Source organism: Artibeus jamaicensis, unplaced genomic scaffold (assembly GCF_021234435.1).
Source record: "Artibeus jamaicensis isolate MK-2021 breed Jamaican fruit bat unplaced genomic scaffold, CSHL_Jam_final contig_781, whole genome shotgun sequence".
NCBI classification, from domain to species: Eukaryota; Metazoa; Chordata; class Mammalia; order Chiroptera; family Phyllostomidae; genus Artibeus; species Artibeus jamaicensis.
Genome location: NW_026521968.1, coordinates 6,495,811 through 6,523,750, shown reverse-complemented (window position 1 = coordinate 6,523,750; position 27,940 = coordinate 6,495,811). Strand labels below are relative to the sequence as shown.

The following is a 27,940-nucleotide window of genomic DNA, read 5'->3' as shown; positions in this document are numbered from 1 at the left end:
TGATGCCTAGTCAGGCTCGGAAAGTAGTGTTTTCTATTTTACAAATACATGTATACACACGCCAGCCTGTGAGACTAGGCGGGCACCTTAAACACCAACTAGTACTGCTCTCCTGTGCTGCAGAGAAAAAAACGAAGACTCTGTGCAGTGCAGTGACTTGCTCGGGTGGGAAAGTGGCAAATCTCCAGGGAGAAGCCGAGCCTGGAGATGGGGAGAGTCATGGCCCCTGACTTAGGTGGGAGCTGGCCTCGACCGCCCCACAGTGAGCAGCTTCCACTTGTCTCCTCAAAGTTCATTTTAGGATCCTTTCACAAATTTCTTCTGGAGTTTTGGGGCTGTGTAGGTATTTGACTTCCTCATGTGTCCATTGTGTGAATCTGGGGTTTTGACAGTATCATTCACTTTAATTGAGATTTAAAATTTTATTAGCAAAGATCTGAACCTAGAATTCCTACATAACTCTAAAAATTATACCCGAGTCAGTGATTTTAGCCCTTCTTTTAATCTTAATGTTGTATAATAATATGTTTCCTTTAACACAGGTCTGATTTGTATATTTGTACACTACATCGCAACTCTTTATTTTTGACATTTATAGAAAATGTGATAACTATGGTAACAGCAATTGCTTGCTTTGGACAGTGGCTCTACCTTTGATTTGATTTTATTGCTTACAGTTTTTTTTGCCATTATATCCCTATTTACTAGTTGTTTATAGTGATTCATTTCTTGCTCAGCTGGGGTATTTCTAGTAACAGGATGAGTATGTGGCTTAGGTACTTTCTGAGACCACATGTCTTATGTCATGCACTGAGGCTCACTATAAATTATAGCTTTGCCAAATATCATATTGGTGTAATTCGCTTTTTTTCACCCTGAAAATGTTCATGGAAACTCAAAATAATCAACTTAAAAAATGGCTATAACAAAAAACAGAGTTAGGTAAAGGAGTTGGGTACAAATTAAAATAGAAATTTGTGCTTGCTTCGGCAGCACATATACTAAAAATAGAAATTGATGTTGTTCAATTATACAAATAACCCCCCCCCAGAAATTGTGTTAGAGGAAGACCCCATACATAATAGCAACAAAAAGAACAAAAGAAGAGAAAGTAAACTTAAAAATGTGCAAAATTTGAATGAAATAAGACTGTTGAGGGACATAAAAGCAGGCAGGTAAGTGGAAATGCGTATCTTCCTCTGTATCTTGTTACAGAGGAAGATTCAATGTCATAAAGAATTAACTCAAAAATGGGTCACAAAGTATAAAGAGCTTAACTGTAAAACTCTTAAAAATAGGTGAAAAGCTTCATCACATTAGATTTGTCAGTGGCACTAAAAGCACAGGCAACAGAAGAAAACTAGATAAACTGGACCACATCCAGATTAAAAGCTGTGTAGCAAAACGGAACAACAAAGTGAAAAGGAAACCTACAGAGGAGGAGAAATATTTGCAAATATATCTGATAAGCAGTTAATAACCAGGGTATATAAAGAACTCCTATAAATTCAACAACAACAAAATAACCTAATTTTAAAATGGACAAAGAGCCCTGGCTGGTGTAGACGAGTGGATTGAGCACGAGCCTGTGAACCAAAGGGTTGCCAGTTTGATTCCCAGTCAGCGCACATGCCTGGGTTGCAGGCCAGGTCCCCAGTTGGGAGTGTGCAAGAGGCAACCACACCATCGATGTTTCTCTCCCTCTCTTTCTCCCTCCCTTCCCCTTTCTAAAAATAAATAAATAAATAATAAAAATGGACAAAGGACTTGAATAAACATTCCTGCAAAGAAGATATACAGATGTGGCCAAAAGTAGGTCTACAGTTAGTTGTTCATGTGGAAAAAGACTTCGGTTATTACTAAGCGGGTTATTACTGTTACAATAGCTTTATGAACTCAAAAGAATGTCACACTGCAATTGCTTAGTGATCACAGTCACTCCATGACATAATCACAGTTTTCACAATCCCCACAGTCCAGGAAGAGTCCGCCATTTATTTGCCCATGTTCCTGGGGTAACAGTTCCTATGGCCTGAGCTGGAAACACATCCAAAGTTGGCCTGACTCCCAAAGCCCACGTTCTTTTCTAGGACGTGTTCATAGGAAATCATTTCTGCCATTTTGTAGACAAAGGACTGAGGATGCGGTTTCGCCTCTGCATTTTAATTTCCAGGGAAGATGTCTTTGCACAAAAAGAGCCTGGATTCTCATTGTCGGTGATTCATTCTCCATGGGTTAGGCTTACTCACTTCCTCTGTTCTAGCTTCTTTTTCAAGATGTAAGATTCCCGAGCATACATTTACTTAACAAATGAGTCTATTACTGCAGTGACAGCAGACAGTGGGCAGAGGATGGACTCCAGGGCCAGGGGAGGGAGGAAGTATGAAAAGGTAAGTGGAGATGGCATGGGGTGGGGACAGGAGGAGCAGGATGAAGTAGAAGTGTGCAAAACAGGGGGAACCACTAAGGGAGCACAGATAAGCCTTTAGCTACTTCCCAACTTTGCCCACACTCTTCTTTACCAAGGAAGGGGCCCGGGAATGCTCAGGAAAACAAGGCTGTGGTTAAGACGACGAAGAAATGAGATGAGGAACAGAAGAGGGAAGGAGAAAGATGCTGATGTGTACACAGTGCTGGCTCTATGCCAGACACTGTGCTCAGGGCTTGAAGCACATGATCTCATTGATTCTGAAGATCCCCATAAAACTCTGAGCACGCAAAGATGAGGAAAGCACAGCTCCTCGTGGCTTATAAGACTTTCTCAAGGTTGCACAATGAGCAAGTGGCCTGGGCAGAACGTGAACCTAGGACTATCTGATTCCTTTCCACCCGGGTAACCATCTGGAAGAGGACTGCAGAGAAAGCAGCATGCATGAACTTGCCTTCATGTCTCCTAACTATAATGATTGCAGCTAATGCTAATTAAGGGCTTGCTATGTGCCAGTCACTGTCCTAGGTGTTTCCTATGAACTAACTCATTGAATCTATATGAAGCAGAGAATGCTCTTATTCCCATCTTAAAGATAAGGAGACTGACGCACAGTGTTCTCTTAGCTGGTATGTGATGTATGTCCTGTCTTGGCCTGTCCCAGGCAAGTTAGCTTCTCTATGTCCATTAAAAGAATCCATAATTGACACACTGAAATTACTGCAATGGTGGGGAACCAGAGAAAGACTAAGAATTTACTAAGGTACAAACTCCAGGCAGCTACCCAACTCTATGAGCCCCTAGGCTACACCATGGGCGTAGCCTGGAGACTATTGAATCTGGAGACTATTGAATTTGCCTCCTTTCAAATGCAGAGCCTGTTTTGTTTGCCAGCAAATGTTCTCAGAATAATAGGTAGAAGGAGAAGAATGTAGATGTAGAAACTCAAGAAAGGCCAATTACAAACATTGGGTTGGCCAAAAAATTCATGTAGTTTTATCTGTAAAATAAAATACAAACTTTTCATTTTCACCAATAACTTAATTGATTTGGATATTTTGAGTATGTTGGCTAACTCCTATGTAGTAGATTGTTGATGGTTCTCCACTCATGCTGTGATTTGATCACTATCAACTTCAACCCGACCGGCATCTTCCAGTGAGAAATCTTCAGCATGAAAGTGTGCAAACCACTTTTAACATGTTCAATCAGTCACAGCACCTTCTTCATACATTAATCTTTTTTTTTTGCATTTCAGTTGTGTTTTTACCTTTCTTGAAACAATGAAGTGTAATATGCCAAAAATGTTGCTTATTTTCTTCCATCTTCAATATTAATATGGCTACACAAAAATTCACCAATTTTGATTTTTTTAAATGCACAGTCACAATACAATCTAACAAAATTGTTTCACATGAAGTTAAAGACAACTAAGTATGAATAGAGCCATCTTACAGAAAAAAAATGAATGAACTTTTTGGCCAGCTCAATATATTGGCAGCTTTTTGTTTTTTCTGGATCTGGAAAAAAGACTGGTTGTTGCAAATTGCATTCATTACAGGCTGCACCCTTTCTGCAAAATCATTTTCAGTTTGCAAGACAGGCATGAATATGTCCTAGTTTGTGGCAAAGATCTTATAGAGCACTGTGATTTCGAGACGCTTCACCAGTGGCAAAACTTGGGCACAGACTGGTCTAATCCATCACCTCTTCCGTCCACCATCTTTTCTTCCCTCCCAAAGTGAAAATCATTTAGCACCGCACTGCCTCTCTGTCATCCAACAATAAGTAACTGCTCTCAGACACAGGCATATCCATCTTCTTTTGTCTCCTTTTCTCTTTAAACTCCTGCTCAATTAAATAAGAGAAATCTCTCTATTCTATATCCCATTCATGAATATGATTTATTAGTGCAAGAAACTTCTCTAACAAGAAAAGAAACCATCAATGTTTGTGGACAAGAACCAAACTCAGATGTTCCTCCTGACACTTGGCCAGGTGTGATTTTTTTTTTACAACTTTTTATAAAACAGACACTGATTTCAAGAGCTCCATTTAGCCCAGCCTAGAACTCTCTGGGGGCTATTTGCTGTGGCATTTGGACAGCAGGCACTGGTGCAGTGTCTCCAACTTCTTGCCAAATACACCCATGACAAACCAGAACAAAGGAAGACGTGCACACCACCCAAACCAAAAACCAATACTGAGGGGTCAGAGTCCAGGACTGACATCATGTCTAAACCAGAGGGAAGTGGATTAAGGAAATCTAGACTTTAGTTCTGGCCAAAATCTCTGTAGGAGGTGGGCAACTGGCTTTTGCATCATGGCTGACCAAAGTTGGCATTTAAGTGGGTGGGCAACATTTTCACATATTTGATCTTCTGTCTTTTCCTTCCATGAAGATTGGTGGGTCACACCCTCTGAGATGGGGACATTAGGGAAGAGGACAGTATGAGAGGGGAGAACAAAAGTCCTGCTTTGTGTAGTTATATCCCATTTTGACCCCAATAAAGAGGTCTGGACAGCACCTCTAAGTCTGGGAGGTCAGTCTAGGGTTCACTGAGACTAGGAACTCTGTGAAGAGAAAGTGTGGTGCCCAGGGCTCAGCCCTGGGGCACCCAGAGTGAAGAGGTGGCACGTGAAGAATCAGCAAAAGGACACTGAGAAGCTACAACTCACAAAGGAAGAAGAGAACATGACGTCACAGAAACTCAAGACAAGAGTGCTTTGAGGAGGGAGTGTGGAACGCAGCTGCAAGATCCACAGAAGGAGAGCGGAGAGTGGCCGCTGGACTCAGTGATGTGGAGGTTTTGGTGACCTGGGAGGAATAAGTGGAGGGCGACAACCCAGGAGAATAGGCAGAGGAGACAAAGGCAGGTGGGAGAGAGGCGGCTCCTTGGAGTTTTGCTGAGAAGTGGGTTTAATGAGATGCTCCAGTATCCTTTTGCTAAGTTCCTTGTTTTCTTTACATAACACAAGCTCATTTCTCATAATTGTGACCAGAAGGACCCTAAGATGGTTCCAACTGTTTTTTAAAGAGCTGTATCTACATGTAAAAACACAACTCTCTATGACCACCTGCCATGTTAACACTGGTCATCTCTGAGAGACAAGATTAGATATAATTTTTATTTTTCTTTTTTTTTATCTGTCCTCCCATTCTAAATGAAAGTTTTGCTGGATAGAGCAATCTTGGATGTAGGTCTTTGGATTTCATAACTTGGAATACCTCTTTCCAGCCCCTTCTTGCCTGTAAGGTCTCTTTTGAGAAATCAGCTGACAGTCTGATGGGAACTCCTTTGTAGGTGACTGTCCCCTTAGCTCTTGCTGCTTCTAATATTCTCTCCTTCATTTTAATCTTGGCTAATGTAATTATGATGTGCCTTGGTGTGTTCCTTCTTGAGTCCAACTTCTTTGGGACTCTCTGAGCTTCCTGGATTTCTCGGAAGTCTATTTCCTTTGCCATCTTGGGGAAATTCTCCTTTATTATTTGTTCAAATAATTTTTCAACTGGTGGTTGTGCCTTTCCCCCTTCTGGTACCCCTATAATTCGGATGTTGGAACGTTTAAAGATGTCCTGGAGGTTCCTAATCTTCTCCTCATTTTTCTGAATTCTTATTTCTTCATTCCTTTCTGTTTGACCATTTTTTTCTTCCTTCTGGTTCTCTCCCTTGATTTGAGTCCCAATTTTCTTTCCATTACTATTGGAATCTTTTGTATCCCCATTCATTTCAATTAATTTAGCTTCCATATGTTTCTCTAATTTGTGGCTAAAGTCAACCAGTTCTGTAAGGATCCTTATAACCAGTGTTTTGAACTGTGCATCTGAAAGACTGGCTATTTCTTCATCACTTAGGTCTATCGGTTCTGGGGCTCTGAGTTGTCCTAGAGCCATTTTTGGTCTGTTCGCGCTGTTAAGTGAGCGGAGCGAAGCCTTAGTTGTTTACCAGGACGGGGCGACCCAGGTCGCTGGTTTGTGACGCTGTGTGTGGGGGCGGGGTCAGAGAGGGAGCAATGGCGTTCCTCTCCGCTAGCCCAGCGTTTCCGGTCACTCCACGCATGGGGTTTATCCGATCGGTATTGAGCGAGCCTGCTGCCCTGCGCCGGCTTCCCTTCTCACTGGCTTCTCCGCACGTAAATGCGCGCGACTGAGCGACCCACCGCGCCCCTTCTTTGTGCGCTCCGGCAGCCAGCTCGCTCGCAATCGCGCCCTCGGTTCCCTGCGCGAACCGCGCACCGCCCCGGGAATTTTTTCTTGCTAACCTGCTCCGCTGCTGGCCTGGCTCCTCGTACCGGTCCAGCCGAGTATCTAGTTGTCCTTTGGACTCCGTATTGTCGATTTTCCGTGTGGCTTGGTTGTGACTGCTGTTAAAAATAGTTGTTCTTAGATTTGGTTGTGCACAGAGGCGAGGTGGACCCTCCACCTACTTCTCCATCTTGGCGGAAGTCCAATTTTTATTTTTCTATAAACATTTCAATAATACATTTTATGTGTTGTTTTCATTACACAAATTATAGGTGTTAAGTATATAAAAAATGGACAACAGTTCTGGGAAAGTGGAGTAAATGGACTTTTCCCTTATTCCTTTGCTAAGTACAAAACCCAAACATTGCATTTTAAAAAACAACAACTAGCATAAAAGACTCTGAAAGGTGGGAAAAGGCAGAGCAGATAGGCACCTTGGGAACAGGAAGTGATATGGTGGTAAAGTCCCCGGGTTGTATTTTAGTTTTGCCTTGTACATCCTAGTCTTGGAGCTAAAGAGACAGCAAGCTGGAAACACCAATGGGTGCAGACAAAAATAAACAAAAAACAAAACAAGAACAAAAATGCAAACAAACAAACAAAAATAAAAGCCTGCTCTCTCTAGCTAAAGGGCCAGGAAAAGGGTAGCTTAGTAAGGCAGAAAACTTTAAGACAGTAGTCTCTCTACTCCAGCTAAACACTGCAGAAAAAACCATGGTACCATCTTCACTAACAGAGGCCAAGGTGGGGAGCCTTGATTTCACTCTGGCCAGGCTGTGCATAGTGAGGTTAGAGAACCCTCACCATGGGTCATATCTGAGGAAGTCAAGTTAGGGGGCCAAGCTTTTCATACCCACTGAAGAGGCCCCCTTCAGCCCTCCATTATCAGTGAGGACCACTGAGGAGCCTGGAGTTTGGGGCCACACTGGACAGTCAAGAGCAGCGCCCCCACTCTGGGTGGTATCAGAGGAAGCCAAGCCAGGGAGTCAGGGCTTTCACCACTGTCCAGGAGTAATTTGATCATTCCCTCCATTTCATGGAGTCAACAGACAATAATGAGGCCCCTCTGTCCACCCAGCCAGGCAGGTACCAGTGGAGGCCTGATGGAAGCCAGAATTCCCAGAGCACCACCCAGATTTCAGCAGAAGCCGAGAATGGGATGGGGGCTCCCATCCTCATCTGACAGTGATAAGGTGGTGTTTCTGTCCCACTCTCCCTTCCAGGGGCACATTAGAGAAAGCCAGCTAAAACAAAAGGTCTAAGTAGACCCAGAGCCTCATAACTCTCTTACCACCCAAAATGTCTAGGTTTAAATAGAGGATAATTCGTCATACCAAGACCAAGGGAGATCTCAAACTGAGCAAAAAAGGCAAGCAGTAGATGCCAACACCAACAGATGTTAGCAGATGGTAAAATGATCTGACAAAGATTTTAAAGCAGCCATCTCTAAAAATGCTCCAATAAACAATTATAAACAAATGAAAACTAGAAGGGTCTCAGCAAAGAATTCGAAGAGATGAATAAGTACCCAAAAGAAATTTTAGAACTGAAAACTACAATAAATGAAATAAAAAAAAAATCAGTAGATGGGATCAACAGCAGACTGGAGGGGACAGAGGGAATAACCAATGAACGTGAATATAAAACAATAACTTTATCCAGTCTGAACAACAGAGAAAAGTAAACTGAAGAACAATGAACAGGGCTCAGGGATCTGTGGGACCATAGCAAACGGTCTAATGTTCATGTCATCCCAGTACCTGTGGGAGAGGGCAGAGTGGAGAAAGAAGTCAGAGAAACAATGGCCAAAAACTTGGCAAATCTGACAAAATATATAAAACTATGGACTCAAGAAGCCGTGCGAATTCTAAACAGGCTAAAGCCAAGAAATACACACAAAGACACATCATTAGCCAAACTTCTGAAAACTAAAGACAAAGAAAAAACTCTTGAAAGCAGCAAGAAAGGAACAATTCCTTCCCTTAGAGGAAACACAATTCAAATGATAGTGGATTTCTCATTAGAAGTCACAAAGGCCAAAGGGAACGGAACAGCACATTTCAGGAGCTGAAAGGAAAGAACTGTAAAACCCGGTGTCCTATAACCAAGGGGAATGAAGACATTCTCAGATGAAGGAAAACTAAGAAAATTTGCCATCAGCATAACTTAACCTAAAAGAATGGCTAAAGGAAATTGGAAATAAGATTATAAAAGAAAAATATCTTGGAACATCAGGAATGAAGAAAGAACATGGCAAGCAAAAATCTGGGTGAATACAATGGACTTCCCCTCTCCTGAGTTTTCTAAATCATGTTTGATGGTTGAATCAAAAATTATAACATTGTCTGACATGGTTCTAAATGTATGCAGAGTAAATATTTAAGACAGTTATATATGGGAAAGGTGGTGGGCCCAGAGGGAGGTAAGGCTTCCATACTTCATTAGAACTGGTAAAATTATGACATCATTAGACTATTATGTATATATAATGTAATACCTAGAGCAACCACTAAAAACACTACACAAAGGGATACACATAAAAACATTATTGATAAAATGAATTCTAAAAAACATTCAAGTAATCCATAGGAGGGCAGATAACCCAGGAACAACAACAAAAGCAGAAGGGATAAAAACCAGGAAACAAATAATAAAATAGCAGACTAAAGGTCCAAATTATCAATAATTACATTAAACTTATTGGGCTGAGTATACCAATTAAAAGACAGAGATTGGTAGCAGATTACAAAGCATGACGCAACTGTTTGCTGTCTACAATGGACTCACTTCCATATACAGTGAGTGATACAGGCAAGTTGAAAGTAATAAAGGTACACAGCTATATCACATTAATGTTAATCAAAAGAAAGCATAAGTGGCTATATTACATCAGACAGAGCCAACTTCAAAGCAAAGAAAATTACCAGAGACAGAGAGGGACATTATGTAATGACAGAAAGACCTATCCATCAAGAAGACACAGTAATCCTAAATGTGATTTCACCAAACAACATAGTTGCAAAATACATGAAGAAAAGCTGATAAAACAAAACAGAGAAATAGATAAATCCATAATTAGAGTTGAAGACCTCAACATCCCTCTCCCAACAATTGGTAGAAAATGAGCAAGAATACAAAAGAACTCTAATACTATCTAATATCTAATTAATATTTCTAGAACACTTTGCCCACTGACAGCAGAATACACATTCTTTTCAAGTACCTGTGGAACATATACCAGGATAGGTCATATCCTGAGCCATAAAACCAATCTCAACACATTTAAAAGAATTAAAATCAGCCCTGGCTGGTGTGGCTGAGTGGACTGAGTACTGGCCTATGAACCAAAGGGTGGCTTGTTTGATTCCCAGTCAGGGCTCATGCCTGGGTTGTGGGCCTGGTCCTCAGTAGGGGGCATGCAAGAGGCAACCACACATTGATCTTTCTCTCCCTCTCTTTCTCCTTTCCGTTCCTTCTCTCTAAAAATAAATAAATAAAAATCTTTTAAAAAAATACCAGTAAAAGGGACTTCCACCCCAAATGGAGGTGTAGGTAGACTCACTGTGCCTCCTCGCACAACCAAAAGGACAACAACAATTTAAAAACAAAAAAACAAACAAAAAAAAACAGAACAGAACTGACAGAAAATTGAACTGTATGGAAGTTCAACAACCAAGGAGTTAAAGAGGAAACATTCATCCAGACCAGTGGGAGGGGCAGAGTCAGGCTGCTGGGCCGAGAGGACTCACAGCAAAGCAGCGGCTGGCCGATCCAACTAGGTGGTGAAATGTGGAAGAGAGTGTGTGCCTGAGGTAGCTAACAGAGAGGGAGGTCCCACGTTCATACACAGATAAACTGGGAGAAACTGGGGAGCAGGAGGGACCTCACAACCCAGGGTTCCAGTGTGGGGAAATAAAGCCTCAAATCGCTGACTGAAAACACCAGTGGGGTTGAGGCAGCAGCAGGAGAAACTCCCGGCCTCACAGGAGAGCTCGTTGGAGAGACCCACAGGGTCCTAGAATGTGTACAAACCCACCCACCCAGGAATCAGCACCAGAAGGGCCCAATTTGCTTGTAGGAAGTGGGAGAAGTGACTGAAATCTGGCAGAGAGCGGAGCAAGGACACTATTCCCTCTCAGACCCCTTCCCCACATACAGCATCACAAAGCAGTGATGTGGGTTGCCCCGCCCTGGTGAACACCTAAGGCTCTGCCCCTTACTACAGAACAGGCTCTCTAAGAAAAAAAATGGCCCAAGTAAAAGAACAGATCAAAGCTTCAGAAAAAAATTCAACTAAAGATGAAGAGACGGCCAACCTATTGGATGCACAATTCAAAACATTGGTAATCAGGACGCTCACAAAATCAGTTTGGTTGCAAATTAGGTAAAAAAATGAAGGCTATGCTAAGTGAAATAAAGGAAAATGTACAGGGAACCAATAGTGATGGAAAGAAAACTGGGACTCAAATCAAGGGAGTGGACCAGAAGGAAGAAATAAACAACCAACCAGAACAGAATGAAAAAACAAGAATTCAAAAAAAAAAAATGAGGAGAGGCTTAGGAACCTCCAGGATATCTTTAAACATTCCAACATCCAAATTGTAGGGGTACTAGAAGGAGAAGAGGAAGAACAACAAGTGGAAAAGTTATTTGAACATATAATAAAGGAGAATTTCCCCAATCTGGCAAAGGAAATAGACTTCCAGGAAATCCAGGAAGCTCAGAGAGTCCCAAATAACTTGGACCCAAGGAGGAACACACCAAGGCACATCATAATTACACTAGCCAAGATTAAAATGAAGGAGAGAATTCTAGAAGCAGCAAGAGATAAGGGGACAGTCACCTACAAAGGAGTTCCCATCAGACTGTCAGCTGATTTCTCAAAAGAGACCTTACAGGCAAGAAGGGGCTGGAAAGAAGTATTCCAAGTCATGAAATGCAAAGACCTACAACCAAGATTGCTCTATCCAGCAAAGCTTTCATTTAGAATGGAAGGGCAGGTCAAGTGCTTCTCAGATAAGGTCAAGTTAAAGGACCTCACTATCACGAAGCCCTTATTATATGAAATGTTAAAGGGATTTATCTAAGAAAAAGAAGATAAAAAATAGGAACAGTAAAATGGCAGCAAACCCACAATCATTAACCACACCTAAAAAACAAAAGCAAACTAAGCAAACAACTAGAACAGGAACAGAACCACAGAAATGGAAGATCACATGGAGGGTTAGCAACAGGGGAGTGGGAGGGGGAGAGAGGGGAAAAACATACAGGGAATGAGAAGCATAATTGATAGGTAGAAAATAGAGAGGGGGAGGGTAAGAATAGTATGGGAAATGTAGAGGCTAAAGAACTTATAAGTATGACACATGGAGATGAATGCGGGTGGGAGGGGGTGTGCAGGGTGGAGGGGAGTGAAGGGGGGAAAATGGGACAACTGTAATAGCATAATCAATAAAATGCATTAAAAATAAAAATAATAATAAAAAAAAAACACATCTCAGTAAAATAATTAAAATCAGCCCTAGCCAGGTGGCTCAGTTAACTGGAGCATCGCCCCGTACACCAGAAGGTCGGGGGTATGATTTCAGGTCAGGGTCCATCCAATCCATGTTTCTCTCCCACATCAATGTTTCTTTTCCTCTGTCCCTTCCCCTCTCTTTAAGATCATGAACGTATTTTAAAATTGTTTAAATAAATAAAATAAAAGAGTTGAAATCATAGAGTGTGTTCTATAACCACTATGGAATCAAACTAGAAAGTGATAACAGAAAAATAACAGGGAAATCTCCAAACACTTAGAAACTAAGCTAAATAATGGGTCAGAGTAGAAGTCTCAAGGGAAATCCAAAAATACAATGAACAGATTGAAAATAAATATACAACATATCAAAATTTGTGGGACACAGGTAAAGCCTATGAGGGGAATTCACAGCATAAATACATGCCTTAGAAATGCCAGATGGCCCAGAAATTTCACTCCTGGGCATGTATCTCAGAGAAATGAAAACCTATGTTCCCACAATCACCTATGCATGGATGTTTACAGCGAGTGGCTTTATTCAGAATAGCCCCAAACTGGAAACAACATGATGTCCTTTAGTGGGTGAGTGCATCTCTGCACCATGGAATACTAATCAGCAATACCAAGGAAACAATTATTAAAACACACAACATTCAGAAAATTATGCTGAATCAAAAAGCCAACCCTGAAAGATTACCTACTCTATGATTACACTTATAAAAGATTTTTGAAATGACAAAATTATAGAATGGCCACAGACTGGGAGAAAATATTTAGTCTATGTGTTGTGTGTGTATCTGACAAACGACTTTCATCCCAGAAATGGACAAATAAGAACAGCCACTTCACAGAAAATATCCCATGTCAATAAACACATAAAAATATGCTCATCGTGACTGGTCATCAGGAAAATGTGGGAGTAAGGCCACAATGAGATTACACTACACTAGAATTGCTAAAATTAATGAAATGAGCAATACCAAGCTGGTGAGGATGTGGAGCAACTATACATCACTGGCAGAAGCATAAAATTGTGCAACCGCTTTGAAAATCAGTTTGCCATTGTCATAAAGTTAGCAAATACCTACCACGTGACCCAATAATTCCACTTCTTTACCCAAAATGGAAGAAAATACATGTCGACAAAAAGGCTTGTGCAAAAGTGTTCACAGCAGCTTTATTCGTCATAGCCTCAGTCTGGAGGCAATCCGACCCCTCAGCAGCAGATTGGATAAACATACCTAGTACATTCATATAATACACTGCTACTTAGCAATGCAAAGAATAAAAATGAACAAACCATTAATGTGTGTACTAACAAGTATGACTATCAAAAACATATTGTGTGAAAAAAGCTGGACACAGAAAGATAGATATCCTATATTTTCATTTACAGAACATTCCAGAATAGGCCACACTGATCCATGATGAAATAAATCAAAGTGGCGGCTGTTTCTGGAAGGTACCTCGAGAGCTGACCAGGCATGGGTACGAGGGAACTTTCTGGGATGACAGAAATACTCTATGTCTTGATGGGAGTACAGGTTACAAGGTGTGCACACTTTCCATAACTGATTGAACTGTATGACAAAACCTGTGCCCTTCCCCGTATGTAAACCATACCTCAGTAAAAATTTTTAAAAAGAGTATATATACTTAAAGTTTTCTCCTCCTTGGTTTGGCCTTTTACCCTTCCAGCCCTTTTAATGCCTTTATACACCCACATACACACTCACACACATGCATTTTCTTACATACGTGGGACCACAGTGCAGGCATGGTTCTGTGCAGAGTTGTCTCTCAAAAAGTGCATCTAATCGTCATTCCCTCCCTGCCTCTTAAAGCTTCTGGTTCTCTGATGCCTTAGGACAAAGTTGGACCCCCTCACCTGGCCCGCATGGCCCCGAGAGGTCTGGCCCCCTCCTTCCCTAACCAGTGCCACCCTCGCTTTACCTCTTTTCATAAACCTTCCAGGCTCCCTCTGCCTACAATGTTTCCACCATCTGCCCCTGCTTTTGATGTGGCTCCTAAGATGCATTTTCCCATCTTCCACTCCAAGGTCACATTTTCGGGGAAGGCCTCCTGACTGACCGCTCCCCCCCACTGGGTAGAGTGCCCACCCCACCCTCCCTGCTTCCCCTGTGCCTGTGTGGTAACTGGCTTCTCTACCAGACTGTCAGCTTTGCTGACAGTGGCTCCTCCACCATGCTAACAGCTCCTTCGACAGCTGCCCCTGGACTGGGGCCTTGCCAGGTCCCCTGGGACAGTTACATAAATGTGTGAACGTGCTCTGCAAACCAAAAGCCCCATCCAAATATGTGGCCATGATGTTATGACCACGTGAGCAATAGGGGAGATTCCTCAGGCCTCGAGGGGAAATCACGTCTATCATAACTTCCCAGTGAGTCAGTCCTCGGAGGTGTCAACCAGGCCGAGTCATTTTTAGCCACCTACGGAGTGGGCAGAGGTGGGGGCAGGCTGGCTCCGCCAAAGGCCGAAGGACGGATCCTGGCCAGAGCCCAGGCTTTCTAGGAGCTGTTGCTTGGGCCACAGAGCACAAACACGGGACAATATATGGTGTTATTAATTTATTGCTTCCTGTCCATTGTTCCCTCCCCTCACTCTGTCCCTATGCTAATGAGGCAACCACCTCGGGGAAGGTTTGTGGCAGGAAAGGAAAAATCTCTGAGCCCCTGGACAGCTCCGGGCAAGAGGGATGGGACTCGGAGCCGGTTTCAGTTGGTATAAGGAGATACATAAATAGTTATTTCTTTGCTTTTCTTTTTATTAGCTTTAATTCTTAGAGCAGTTTCAGGTTTTACTCCCTCCCACACACCCCCACCCACAGTTTCCACTCCTATTAATATCGTCCATTAGTGAGGTGTATTTGTTACAACCGATGAACCAATGTCGACATAACAGTATTAATTAAAGCCCAGAGTTTACTTTGTTGTACAGTTTGATGGGTTTCGCCAAACACAAAATGTCAAGTACCACCATGACGATATGACATAGGACAGTTTCACTGCCCGAAAAATCCCCTGCGCTCTATGTATTCATCTCTTCCCCTGCCGGGAAGCACATAGTTTTCCTGCCTCTACAGTTTTGCCTTTTCCAGGATATCACACTGTTGGCATGTACATTACGTAGACTTTTCAGACTGCTTTTTTTTTTTTCACTTAAGTAATATGCGTTTGAGGCTCTTCCACACCTTTTCATGACTCATTTTTTTCTACCACTAGATAATATTCTAATCTATGGATGTTCCATGTTTTGTTTCTCCATTCATCTACTGAAGGACGTCTTGGTTGCTTCCCATTTTTGGCAATTAAACAGTCATGTGCAGCTTTTTGTGTGGAAGTAAATTTTCAATTCATTCGGGTAAATGCCTAGAAGCACGATCGCTGGATCATTTGGCAAGACTTCTGGGCTTTCTAAGAAACTGTTAAACGGCCTTCTGAAGGGGCCGCGCTATTCGCGTGCCTGCTGGCACCGCCCCACTTCCTCGGCAACAGTTGGCATTGTCATTGTTTCGGATTTTGGCTGTTCTAAGAAATATTTAGAGGTATCTCATTTTTTTAACTTCCAACTCCCTAATGACATATGATGCTGAGCATCTTTTTATACACTGCTTTGTCATCTGTGTATCTTCTTTGGTGAGTGATTCAGACGTTACTGTTCAGTTGACAAGTGCTCCTTTCTGTGGTTTTCAGCACACACACTGTGTTGTGCAGCCATGACTGAGATCTATGTAAATCTAGAATATTCCTATCAACACAAAAAGAAACCTCATACCTGTTAGCCGTTACTCCCCAATCCTCTTCCCCTATCGTCTGGTAACTACTAATCTACTCTCTCTATCTATGAATTTGCTTTTTTTGTATCTTTCATATAAATGTAATCATACAAAATGTGGTCTTTGGCACCAGGCTTTCTTTTACTTGCATGTTTTCCAGGTTCATCCACATTGTAGCATGTAACAGGTACTTTTTATGACTAAATAATATTCCATTGTATGGGCATACCATTGCTATTTCTTAAATACTTCAATTTATGGACCAAGATTCCTATTGGATACTTGGGGGCTACTTGCTCCCAGCCCAAAACCAAAGGGAAGGACGAGAGGCATCACCCCAGTACGCAGTTTTTCCTTCTGCGTGAGGGACAGTGAGTAATGAGCCTAAACTGGAGTTTCCTCTATAATAAAAAGGAATTCTGCCTGAGTCTCGTGGGCTTCAATAAACTCCCGCCACAACCACCAGCTACCACCCATGAGGTTCCTCCTTCCCGCTGGGCACCAGCGCAGGCAGGCAGGTGCATGCGCACAGAACGACCCCCACTCACGCGTAAGGACGCGTGGCTCTGAGGGGTAAAGCCGCGACCTCGGGGTCTGCCACAGCAACACTAACTCAGGCCTGCCAAGTAATGAAGCCCCCTTAACTGTCCTGGGAGCCAAAATTCCTCACCTTTCCATGTCCTAGACCCATTTGGCAACTTGGAGAAATTTACAAATCCCTCTTTAGAATAATGTTTTAAATGTATGATATGAAATACACTGGACTGTAAAGGAAATGAATTACACTGAAATACAATGATGAATATTTTAAGTAATCTGATTTGTGAAATGGTAAAGTATGTTCCTCTCATCAACACACTAAATATCAAAATCCAGCAGTGGGTCTAATCGCTGCTATCACTTTGAAATAGTAGAAATCATAAATGACATTTGAGGTACCTGCCCAACTGCAAAGTAATATGAAAAGATCTGCATGAGAAAACATCCGGACTGAGGCACGGGTGTTGGTAGTGTGATGGAGTTTGTTGCCTGCATTCATAATGGAAAGAAACACTAAAGTTCAGTTAGAGGTGAGTGCAAATAAGATGTCACATGTTGCCCATCCAGCCCACAGGCCCTTGGGTTAGAGTCTCTGCTCCCCAGAGGAATGGAACGTGGGCCGGGAGAAGGCAGACCCCGCCCCTCCCAGGGCCTGCTGCTGCCTCTGGATGTCCGCCATCTTCAGCAGGCCTGTGTGAGGAGGGTCACCTTCCTGTCCACTAGCTCTGCCTAGCCTGGAATTCCTCAGGCCGGGGCTTTTCTGGGAAGCTCCCTAAACAGTGTTTCAGTTTCTCGGGTTGGTCTCCATCTGTCTGTCTTATACATCCTATCTCTCTCTGGACAGTTTAATGCCTTTTTCAACAACCCCCTGTGAGGTTTGGGGAGTTTCTCATCTCTCATATCAAACTTCTTATATGACTTCAGAAGGGCAGCCCCTAAGGTGGTTCCCCTGCAAGAGGGGGAGGCCCCAGCTGAAGGCGTGGTGCAGACACACTGAGTGAAGACCCAGGGCACAGCTCAGCGAGGGGGGCCCTGGGGACACAGCAGCTTCCTGTGCAGAGAGCCACCGGCCTTCTCACCTCATGAGGGCCGGCCTGGGGCACGGAGAACAGCAGGTTAGGCCACGCAAGCTCTGTGGACCTCAGTTTCTTCATGCATAAATTGGGAAATGGGCCTCTCCATGGTGGTGTGATGGGGTGAGGAGTAAACAGCAAGAAGGCTTGACTGCACCCCTATACTTGCTCAGAGTTCACCCTGGATGAGAGCCAGGAAAAACTTGCCAAGTGACATCAGGAAGCAGCAGCAATTTCTGGCTCTTCACTAAAGGCCCAATGGGCAACATGACCACAGCTCCCCCGTGCACCTCCTTCGCCCCTCCTTCCTGCGTTTCAGAGCCCCAGCCGGGGAGGGGCACCCAGGGGCAGAGGCAGCACATGGACCCAGACCTCTGCACCCCCTTTTCGTTCCTCCTTTTTAATCAAGCCATCTATCTGATCTGGGGTCCTTGGGAAGTCCCCAGCCTCTCAGTCTCAGTGTCTCCATAGAGAAAGTGACTTCTGAGGGTCCCTCCTGCTCCAATCGGACCCAGGAGGGTTGGGGGAGGAAGGATTCCCCTTACGGCCACAGCATCCCCATTTGCCAGCCCCAGGGCAGCTGCCCCAGCTGCAGCAGGTCCTAGTGCATAGAGACCACTCTGCTTCCGGTCTACCCGTGGTGATTAGACAGCTGGGAGGAGCCCCCGGGTAGGGGAAAGAAGGGCAGGTGCAGGGAAGCCCGACTCCACAGAAGCACCTGCTCCAAGTTACACAGGTCACCAAGACGTGGCACCTATTCTCATGGTTTTCTAGACCTGCCCTATCCCCATGGCAGTGACTGGGGTTGGGGAGATGGTGGCCGAGGCCAGAGGGACAGAGAACAGAGGATGCTCAGGAGGAGGCTTGAAAAGCAGGGCTGGGCAGAAACACACTTGTAACAACCTGAGGCTGAGAGAGATGAAAGGGGCTGAAAAACAAAAACAAAAAAGTCAAAATGTACAACGGCAGCCCCAATGTTTCCTGTTTTTCTAACAAATCACCAATGATTTCCAAGAAAAGCAAGCCGTGCTGTGCTCGGTCCTGGGCACAGCCGCAGAATTTGCACATCTGGCCTGTGCTTCGAGAGGGTGGCAGGACGGGGCACAGGATGTGGCCGGGCCACCGAAAGGTCTGCAGCCCGAGGAGGCGCAGGGGCACGGGCCAGGAGCTCCTCGGGGATCGGGTTCCTGAAAAGCAGGAGGGTCTTCCCACCAAGCCTAGAGGACACTTTCAGACAATGCCCGTGGACAGGCTTTCCCAGGCCTATCGGAATTCCCTGGGGACCTCCAGTCAGCAGGCTGCGGGGGGCGACAGGGAGGCCAGGCTGGGCCAGGTGTCCTGAGAGACTGGGAGCAGACCACCCAAGGAGGACAAAGCACCCTCAGAAGTGGGTGCCCAGCCACCATCCCTCCCGTCCCTGTCTCAGCTTCTCTTCCGCTTGCTGTGGAGGGTCCCACAGGGTCCTGGGCTTTTTCAAAAACCTCTGAAGTAACAGGCAGACCCCAGAGCTGGGGCTAAAAATCAGTGTTCTCAGCCCAGGATCCCCCACCCCTTCCCATCGGGCCACCCGCTCCTCCCTCGGCCTCCTCAGGAGCCCTCTCTGTCCCTGCCTGCTCAACTCCCCTCCGGGAATACACAGCTGCCCCCTGGGGAGCCCCTCCTGCCATCCCAGGCCCTTTTCTCTCCTCTGTTTGTGACCAGAGTCTTCTCTGTAACGCCTCTCCCCTCTTCTGCTGCCTCACCACCACCTTCCCTGCCTCACCCATGCAGGCCGGGGGCAGTTCAGCTCTACATACAAACCTGCAAGCCAGCATGCCCAGACCCCGCTAAGCCCCACCAGCACAAGCCCTGTCCCCGGGCCAGGGCCCGTAGGCAGGCTGTGGGTGGGCATCGTGGATGGAAGGAAGGGAGACAGAGAGCCCAGCCTCACCTGCCTGGAGCCTCATTCCTGGTCTACCCTGGTGGGCAGAGCAGGCCCTCAGGTCAACACCACACACACATGTTTTGCTGAACCATCCCAAAGTAAGTTGCAGGTTGCAGACATCTTAACGAGTCACTCCTAAATATTAGATTTAACCATATGAAACATAAGCAGATATCAGCAAGTTCATACAGTTCAACATGACACTTGAGTGTGTGTCCCTTGAGAACGAGGACAGTCTCCATCCACCCTGAGGATACCATTATCACACAGAGCAAAAGAATGGCAATTACACACCATCCGCTGTGCCCCAGGGCACACATGGTCTCGCGGGGCACCTGCTCTGTGCCTGTGTATCCACCGCCGCCTTGGGACCCAGGCCGTACAGGGGACACGCAGTGGGAGGAAGGAGGCTGCTGGTCCCAGCAACTCCCTTACACTGGGGGTTCACTCTGGACAGGTGCAAAGCAGACACCTGAAAACCCACAACAACCCATGACAACACACAACGAGAGTCTCTCCCCCAGGGAAGCAGGAGGTTGGATTTTCCAAAGGTAGTCACAACATCACCCATCCTACAGTCACTTCGATAAATGGCCTTGACACTTCCCCATCAACAGTGGAATCTAATTCCTCTCTCCGTAAATTTGGGTGGGCTTGTAACTGCTTCAACCAGAGACAGGGGAGGTGACACTGTGTGGTTTCCAAGCTAGATCATTGAGACAGTGCAGCTCCTGCCTCATTTGCTACAGCACCTGCGTGTAGAGCTCTGAGCTGTCCTGCGAGTAAACTGACTGGCCACGCAGAGGCTGCCGTCAGGTGCAGAAGCCCCAGACACATGGAGAGGCCACTGCAGGAGTTCTGGCTGCACTTCCAGTCCCCAGTTGTTCAAGTCTTCCCAGCTGAGGCCCCAACATTGCTGAGCACAGACAAGCCATCCCCACTGTGCTCCCCTCAAATTCCTGGCTCACAGAATCCATGAGCATACTAAAGTAATCACAGTCTTCTACCCTATGTTTGGAGTAGTTGATTGCACAGCAATAGTATCTGGAACACCCATATCTGGCAGAGGGCCCACATCTAGACAGAGGCCAGGCCACATGGCCAGAAGCCACATGGTCAGAAGAGCTCAGGTGGAACAGCCCTAGAGAAAGCTACACAGAGATGGGTGCCACCCACCCGGCAGCTAAGATAACCATGGCGCTTCAGAGGTGCAAGGGCCCTTAGGGGTTGTCCAACTTAAATGCACTGATTCCAATAAAAAGTTGTCTTAAGCCCTGGCTGGTGTAGCTCAGTGGACTGAGTGTTGGCCTGCAAACCAAAGGGTCACTGGTTCGATTCTCAGTCAGGCCGCATGCCTGGTTTGTGGGCCAGGTGCCCAGTAGGGGGCACAAAGGCAACAGATGGATGTTTCTTTCTGATATCAATGTTTTTCTCCCTCCCTTCCCCTTTCTGTAAAAACAAACAAATAAATAATATGAATAAGTAAATAAAATAAACAAACAAAAAGTTGTCTTACTAAGTGAATATGACCACAGGATACTTTGCTGGACGGTGTGGTAGATCTCAAGATGACTTATACACTGTCCTTTGTTTCAGATATTAAGCCTTCCTGATGCCAGCATGGAAAGTGCCACACTCTAAGGACCAGAGTGACCACAGCAACACACCAGGCATGCTCCTGCCTCAGGACCTTTGCACCTACTGTTCCCTCTGCCTGGAGCGCTCTTCTCCCAGATGCTACTCAACTCACTCCCTCACCTCTGTCTCGTTTTGACATTATATTCTCGACAAGGACTTCTGGAAACCCCACCTCTGACACACTCTGCTTTCTTTTCCCACCCCTCTAATCACCAACTGACACACAAAACATGTTACTTATTATTTATTATGCTTATTGTCTGTCTCTTTCCTCTTAGACTGTAAACTCGGCAAGGGCTTCGAAGAGTGCCTGGCACGTATTTGCTGGATGAACAAAGGAATGTTGAATCAATAAGTAAATGAAGCGGAGGTCTGAAAGAAGGCAGAAGAAAAGACAAGCACATGGGATCACACGCACGTAGCTTAAATGAGATATAAATGCTGTTGTCTCATATGAATCACAAAACCGACCCACAACAAGGCCTAGGGATGCAGCAATTCACCTTGACAGTACCTGGAAGTCTCACTAGGTCAAAACCAGGTTGTCTGACAAACCCTTGCTCCTCTGATCATCTCATCTCTTGGAAGGCTGGGGAAGTGCAGAGAAAAACTATCCCATCTTGTGTCTTTGATTCTGACCAATAATAAAGAAGGTTTGTAAAACATGAGTAAGGGGAAGACAGGATGAAGATGACCACATCACCTCAAAGTTTGGAGTAATCATGGAAGAAATTGCTAGATCAGACCAACATCTTAGACTTTTAAGAATGCAGAATCAGACAGGACAGCTTAACAGGAAAAGAAAACTTAAAATATTAAATTCTGAAGGCACAGTCCCATGAGAATTCAGGTGGGCCAGCATGAATTTCAGGGGCATACACGAAAGGCAGGAGTGAGGTTCCCAAATCAGAATGGACACAAAAGAGCAAGAGTGAGTAGGCACAAAAGGAAGCCTGGAGAAAAACACTGAAACATGAGTAAGGGCCCACAGAGTTATTTTCCAGCCGAACCTTGGGATTAGGCTAACCACTCAGGACAGGACGGGGGGGCAGTGGTCCTCTGAGAGAGGGCAGAACTGCTACACTGCCATTCACCCATCTTCTTCCTCAGGGAGGATGGCTGTCTTTCTGGAAAGCATGGATCAAAGACGGTTTGTTTAGCCAACAGCAGATAGATATGCAGGGTCTTTATTGGAGGGCCTTTACTGGTGGGGGGTGGGGACAAAAATCTCAAGGAGCTCACAGCCAGAGAGCTCCCTACCAAGCATTAGGAGCTGCAAGAAATACAAAAAAGACAACCCGATAGAAAAATGGGCAAAAGACATGATAGACCCTTTATAAAAGAGGATATCCAAATGGCCAATAAACATGAAATGGTGCCCAATTTCATTAGTTGTAAGAGAAATGCAAATTCAAATCATGATGCAATACCACCAGACCCCCACCAGGACAGCTCAAATGAAAAAGATGGAAAACCCTGTCTGTGAACATGTGAAGCCTCAGGGCCGCAGGTGAGAGTATAAACTGGTACAGCCACTTCCCGAACAGCAAACCGTGTAGCCATAGTCACTAAAGCACAAGCCACTGTGACACAGCAATTCCGCTCCTAGGAATGTACTCGAAGGACATGAGCCAGAACATTCACAGCAGCACTATTCAAAATAACCTTCAAACCAGACACTGCCCAATGGGCGAGCTATCCCAGTGGAGGTTAATGTGGGACAAATGCAATAGGAACTTGGAGGAGGGAGGAGGTCAATTAGAATAGCTCCTCCAAGAAAGCTGCTCCTGAGATAACTCTTCAGGAAGAAGACGCTGCCCTGGGATTTGGGCGAGATGGTGGAAAAATAGACAGAGGGAAGAGGTATGAGCCAGTATGGTTCCTTTAGGGGACAGCCTGGCAATCAGCCCCACTGCAGAATGAAGCAGGACCTGGGCATGCTGGGAGATGAAGCTGCATGAGCTGAGATAGATGGCAGATTGCACATGGTTTTATGTGCCAAGCTAAGTGCTTAAGGGTTTGCTCACAGGCCATGTGGAGCCATTGCCAAATTTTCAACTGGTACATCCACTTTCTAAGTGGAAATGACAGAGCCTTGGATATAGAATACTATAGCCACAGAAGGTGAGGAGGAGACTGGGGGAAAAGGGCCCAACATAGAGGGCTCTGAAGTCAAATAGGGGGTTAGCTGAAAATGAATTGAGGATTGCAGATGAGGAGAAATGCATCTTAGAGTCATAAAGAAACCTGAAATCTGTGGAAGGGAACTGCTACTATTCAGTTTTGAAACACCAGAGAAAATGAAAGATGTACAAGAAAGACAGAGACACAAAGACAGACACTAGAAAAGGCTAGCCCAGGTTTGAAGAACAGAAAAAGGGTAGAATCTTGGAAACTACAGTCTCCGAGCCCCCTGGCCCCCGGCAGCGTTCTCTGCCTGTGACTAAGTAGCAGTTCACGAGCTCTCAGCCAAGGACCTAGAGACTACCAGGCGCTACGACAGATCCACTAACAAAACAGGTAAAACAAAAAGTGCCACAAAAAGAGCATTTCTGGAATTTGGCATGTCCTGCTCTAGTCTCATGACCATGTAGAAAAACGCGAGCCAAAATGACAGCAGACAGACGGACTCCCCGCTGCCTTGAAACCTCACCCAAACGGTGTTGAGAATTTCTATCTACAGGGACAGATCTCCCAAAATGCCAGAGAAATCTGCTTTTGGATCATTAGGATATGCCATTTAAAAAAACTGTGGCAAAATATAAATAAGATAGAATTTATCATTTTAACCATTTCTAGGTACAGTTCTGTGGCATTTAGTACATCCGCACTGTTGTGCAACCATCACCACCGTCGTCTTCCCGAACGGGAACTCTGTGCCCATTAGACACTAACTCCCCTCCCTGTCTCCTCCCGGCCCTTTGTAACCGTCATTCCACTTTCTGTCTCTATGAATTTGACTCATAGATACCTAACAAAAGCGGAATCATACAGTATTTGTCTTTTTACATCTGGCTTATTTCACTTAGTATAATTGCTTCAAGTTTCTTCTATGTTGTAGCACATGTCAGAATTTCCTTCCTTTTTAAGGCTAAATAATATTATTCCGTTGCACGTGTATTACCACATTTTGTTTACCCATTCATCCACAAACGGACACGAGGGTTAATGGCATCTTTTGGCATAGCATGCCATTTTTTTAATGAATGGTTTTCAATAGGACTTAGAACATATGCCGACTGCATGGAAAAAGGGATGAAGAACATTTATATGACAGTGAAGATTCACAAAGATCTCAAACTAGTAGAGTTCAGATATGGGTGAGACTCAACTATCCTTCTTTATCCATCCTCCCTTCTTCTATAGCACTACAATTTGGGGGAATTTTAGATTATATCTCCCAGCAGCTCTTGTAACTAAATGTGGTCATATGACTATATTCTGGCCAATAGAATATGAATAAACATCGACAACTGCAATTTCCAAATGCTTTTAAATGGAAGAGTATGCCTCCTTCTCCTTTCTCCTCCTCCTGCCAGCTGGAAGGCAGATGTAATGCAATTGCCAGAGCAGCCATCCTGGGCCATGAGATGAAAGCCACGTGTTGAGGCAGGAGGAGCAACAAGACATAAGGAGTGTACGTTCCCAACCTCTGAAGATGACATGTATAGTCTGGGTCACTTATTCTCAGATGATTAAGTCACTACTATTTTGGGTCACACCACTATAACATCAAACCAATATACAAACTAGTATTTCAGTCAACACTAAACTAACCTAAGAAGTAAAATAATGTTTTTGTTTGTCTGTTACTATGTCATCTAGATACAGCTAGGGGGATTTTCTCCTAATCTGTGGAGTACATTTATAATCTGACCTTAAATAGAGACCACATGGCATACTCAAAATTCCCTTGTAAGGGGACAGCTCATAAAAGCTGAAGTCATCCTCCAGAGAAACAACATCTAATTTCCACATGACGTGCCCACCTCTGTGTATCCAACTCTGGGGCAGCAACAGCAAAGGGTGAGATATTTAATGGTCAGACCTTCTTTGGAACAAACTGGGTTGGCCAGCTAGTGCTGAAGATATTCAGGTTGAGAGAGTACTATTTTGGTAAATGAATTAGAGACAGTCTCCTACCAGGCAATAAAAAGGTACCACAAAAATAAAGTATGGGCATTAAGAAACTTTCCCTCCTTAAATAAGATAAAATAGTTTAGTGAAAAATAACATTCCCAAGGCAAAACTGTAGAGACAATAAAAAGATCAGTGATTGTCAGGTAGAGGGAGAGATGAATAGGCAAAGCACAGAGGAATTTTAGGGCAGTCCATACACTCTGTACTATTATAATGATGGATATACACCATGACCCACTTATAGAATATACAACACCAAGAGTGAACTCTAAGGTAAATTATGGACTTTGAGTGATTATGATGTGTCATTGTAGGTTTGTCCTTGGTAAAAAATGTTCCATCCTGGTGAGTGATGTTGATAATGGGGGAGGCTATGAATGAGTAGGGGCAGGGGATCTGTGGGAAATCTCTGTACTTTCCTCTCGATTTTGTTGTAAACCTAAATTTCCTCTAAAGAAATTTTTTTAATTTAAATATAATAATGATATTTCTACCTCTATCTATAGAGCAGGTCTTAGAAATGATGCAACCAATGAGAAGTAATCCCTCATCTTTGAAAACAGGACTCTCTGAGAGGACTGAGTTCTGGACCCAAGGTGGAAGTGAACTGCAGCCCCAACCCAATCAATCCCTTTGGAATTCACTCTACAGGAGCCATGATGAAAACCCAGCAGAGTTCAGAAGGGGCATTCTCAGCCACGTCCATCTCAGGAGAATGTTGGACCATAAGAGTGCCTTGCCTTGGGTGGCCAGGGGTGGGAGGACAAGAGGAATGGTACCTCTTTCTTTACCCATTGCATCCAATATGGGCTTACTTCTATCAACTCCCACAAGTCCCCATCATCTTGTTCTCCTAGCTGACTCAGGTATCTTCTAGAACAACCTCCTCTCCAGGCCCCTGAACAGTTCACATGCCTTGGACCTAAGCTCCTTAGACTCACTAGTCCAGAAATGTATTTTCTTGATGCTACACGAGGCTAGTTCCTGCTCGAACTCACTTCCCATCAACCTTCTCAAGCCTACCTCTCAAGCTAACCTTTATCTCTTTCAAGTAGATTTTTATGATCAGTTTCTTTAAAGGGCCCTGCTCTTATTTTATTAATAGCCAACCTCCCTGCACAAACCAATATTATTGTGCTGTGACCCACAGGCTAATGTGTGGATGTCACGGGAGGCCTTTGCACCTTTGCCCTGCAGCTGGGCAGCTCTTGTTCCACATCCTCTCTCTAATGAGTTCAGAAAACAACCTCATGTCATTAGAAGTCAAGTGGAGAGGGTGAGCCACATCATTGGTCACCCACTCTTGGATCAAACTCACCCGAAAGGGAATATGTAGTATTCCTGTCTTAAGGGCCAAGAGAGCCTGGGGCACTTTTTCCAGGCCTTTCTACTGACTTGCATAGAAGCCAGAGATGGCAAGGGACCCTGGACATGAGCCTGTGGTGGTGCCATAGCGGTGGCTCCAGGCCAGTGGGTGGGCGCCCCAGGGCCTCTGCTGCCCTCCGAGGAAGTGGGGAGGTCAGGGTCATTTGGGCATGGGAAGGGGCATCACTCTGTGTTGGCTGAACTCTGCCTCAGAATGGGGGGTTCTCTCTCCCGGGGAGCCCTTTCTACTACTCTCTCCCTCCCTTTCTCTGAAATCCCTCTCCCCTCTCCAGAGCACCATGGAGAGAACCATTTTAATCCCTCTTAAAAAAAAGAAAAAAAGAGCACCATGCACCCCGCTGGAGAGCAACAGAAGAGGGAGGCTTTCTGCTCTAAATGGTCCTACCTTGGGGCCACATTGGCAAACAAGTTTGCAAGCTGCGAAGGGCAATATAAAAATTAATAATAATTACCAGTAATACTTTATTTTCTCCCAATTTAAACCTGAGTTCTACATCTTTCTTGACTTCCACTAGGATCCACTTGGCCAGGCTCCCCCTGGGGACATTTGGAGACTCCCCAGAAGTCCTCCAAGCTTTTCTCTCCCCCACTCCCCCCTGTAAACATAGCTCCTGATTGCCCCACAGCCTGCTGGGCAGTCAGGACAGGAAGCCCCTCTGCCTTGTAAACATGGTGTCGCAAACAGTCACTTCCCCAGGCTCCCATAAAGCAGAGGCCACAGCCTGGGAGTGGCTTGCCTGGGGACAGTTCCCCAGGTCTCCCACTGGTCAGGCTTAGAGAACAGCTCATCTTAAATCTGACTGACCTGCAGGGGTGGGAAGAAGAGTTCCAAGGAGTGTAGGCTCGGGTTCTGCAGTCTGCTAGGGACTCACAGGGACCGAAGTAGCTCAGAGGAGGACACCTGCTTTGCCCATACCGAAGAGCAAAGACACATGGTTTTGGCCTTTCGGATGCCCATAGAAGGCCAGGGAGGTACCTGCAAGGTGCAGTCCTTGAGGGGCAGTATGACTGAACCCCACTAAGATCACAGAAGGGGGACAGCCCAGCCACCAGATCAGCAGCTATCCTAGGCACAGGCTGCAGACCAGGCAGTCTTCCACACACCCAACACTGGCAATTCCAGGCACTGGGAGGTCAGTGCTGAACACAATGGTCGGGAAGGTTTCCCATTAGGGGAAAAATGGGAGAGGTCAGAACACATGTTAGGTCTTAAGAGAAGGAATCAGGCAGTCTGGCTGGAGGACAGGG

At 44.9% G+C, this 27,940-nt stretch overlaps 1 protein-coding gene across 6 annotated transcripts in view; it reads right to left on the bottom strand.

Annotated features, from left to right (window-relative positions):
* The window catches only part of PIK3R5 (phosphoinositide-3-kinase regulatory subunit 5), a 67,613-nt gene that overhangs the window by 31,363 nt on the left and 8,310 nt on the right, over window positions 1-27,940 (bottom strand). The gene's annotated exons all lie outside the window — the stretch shown is intronic.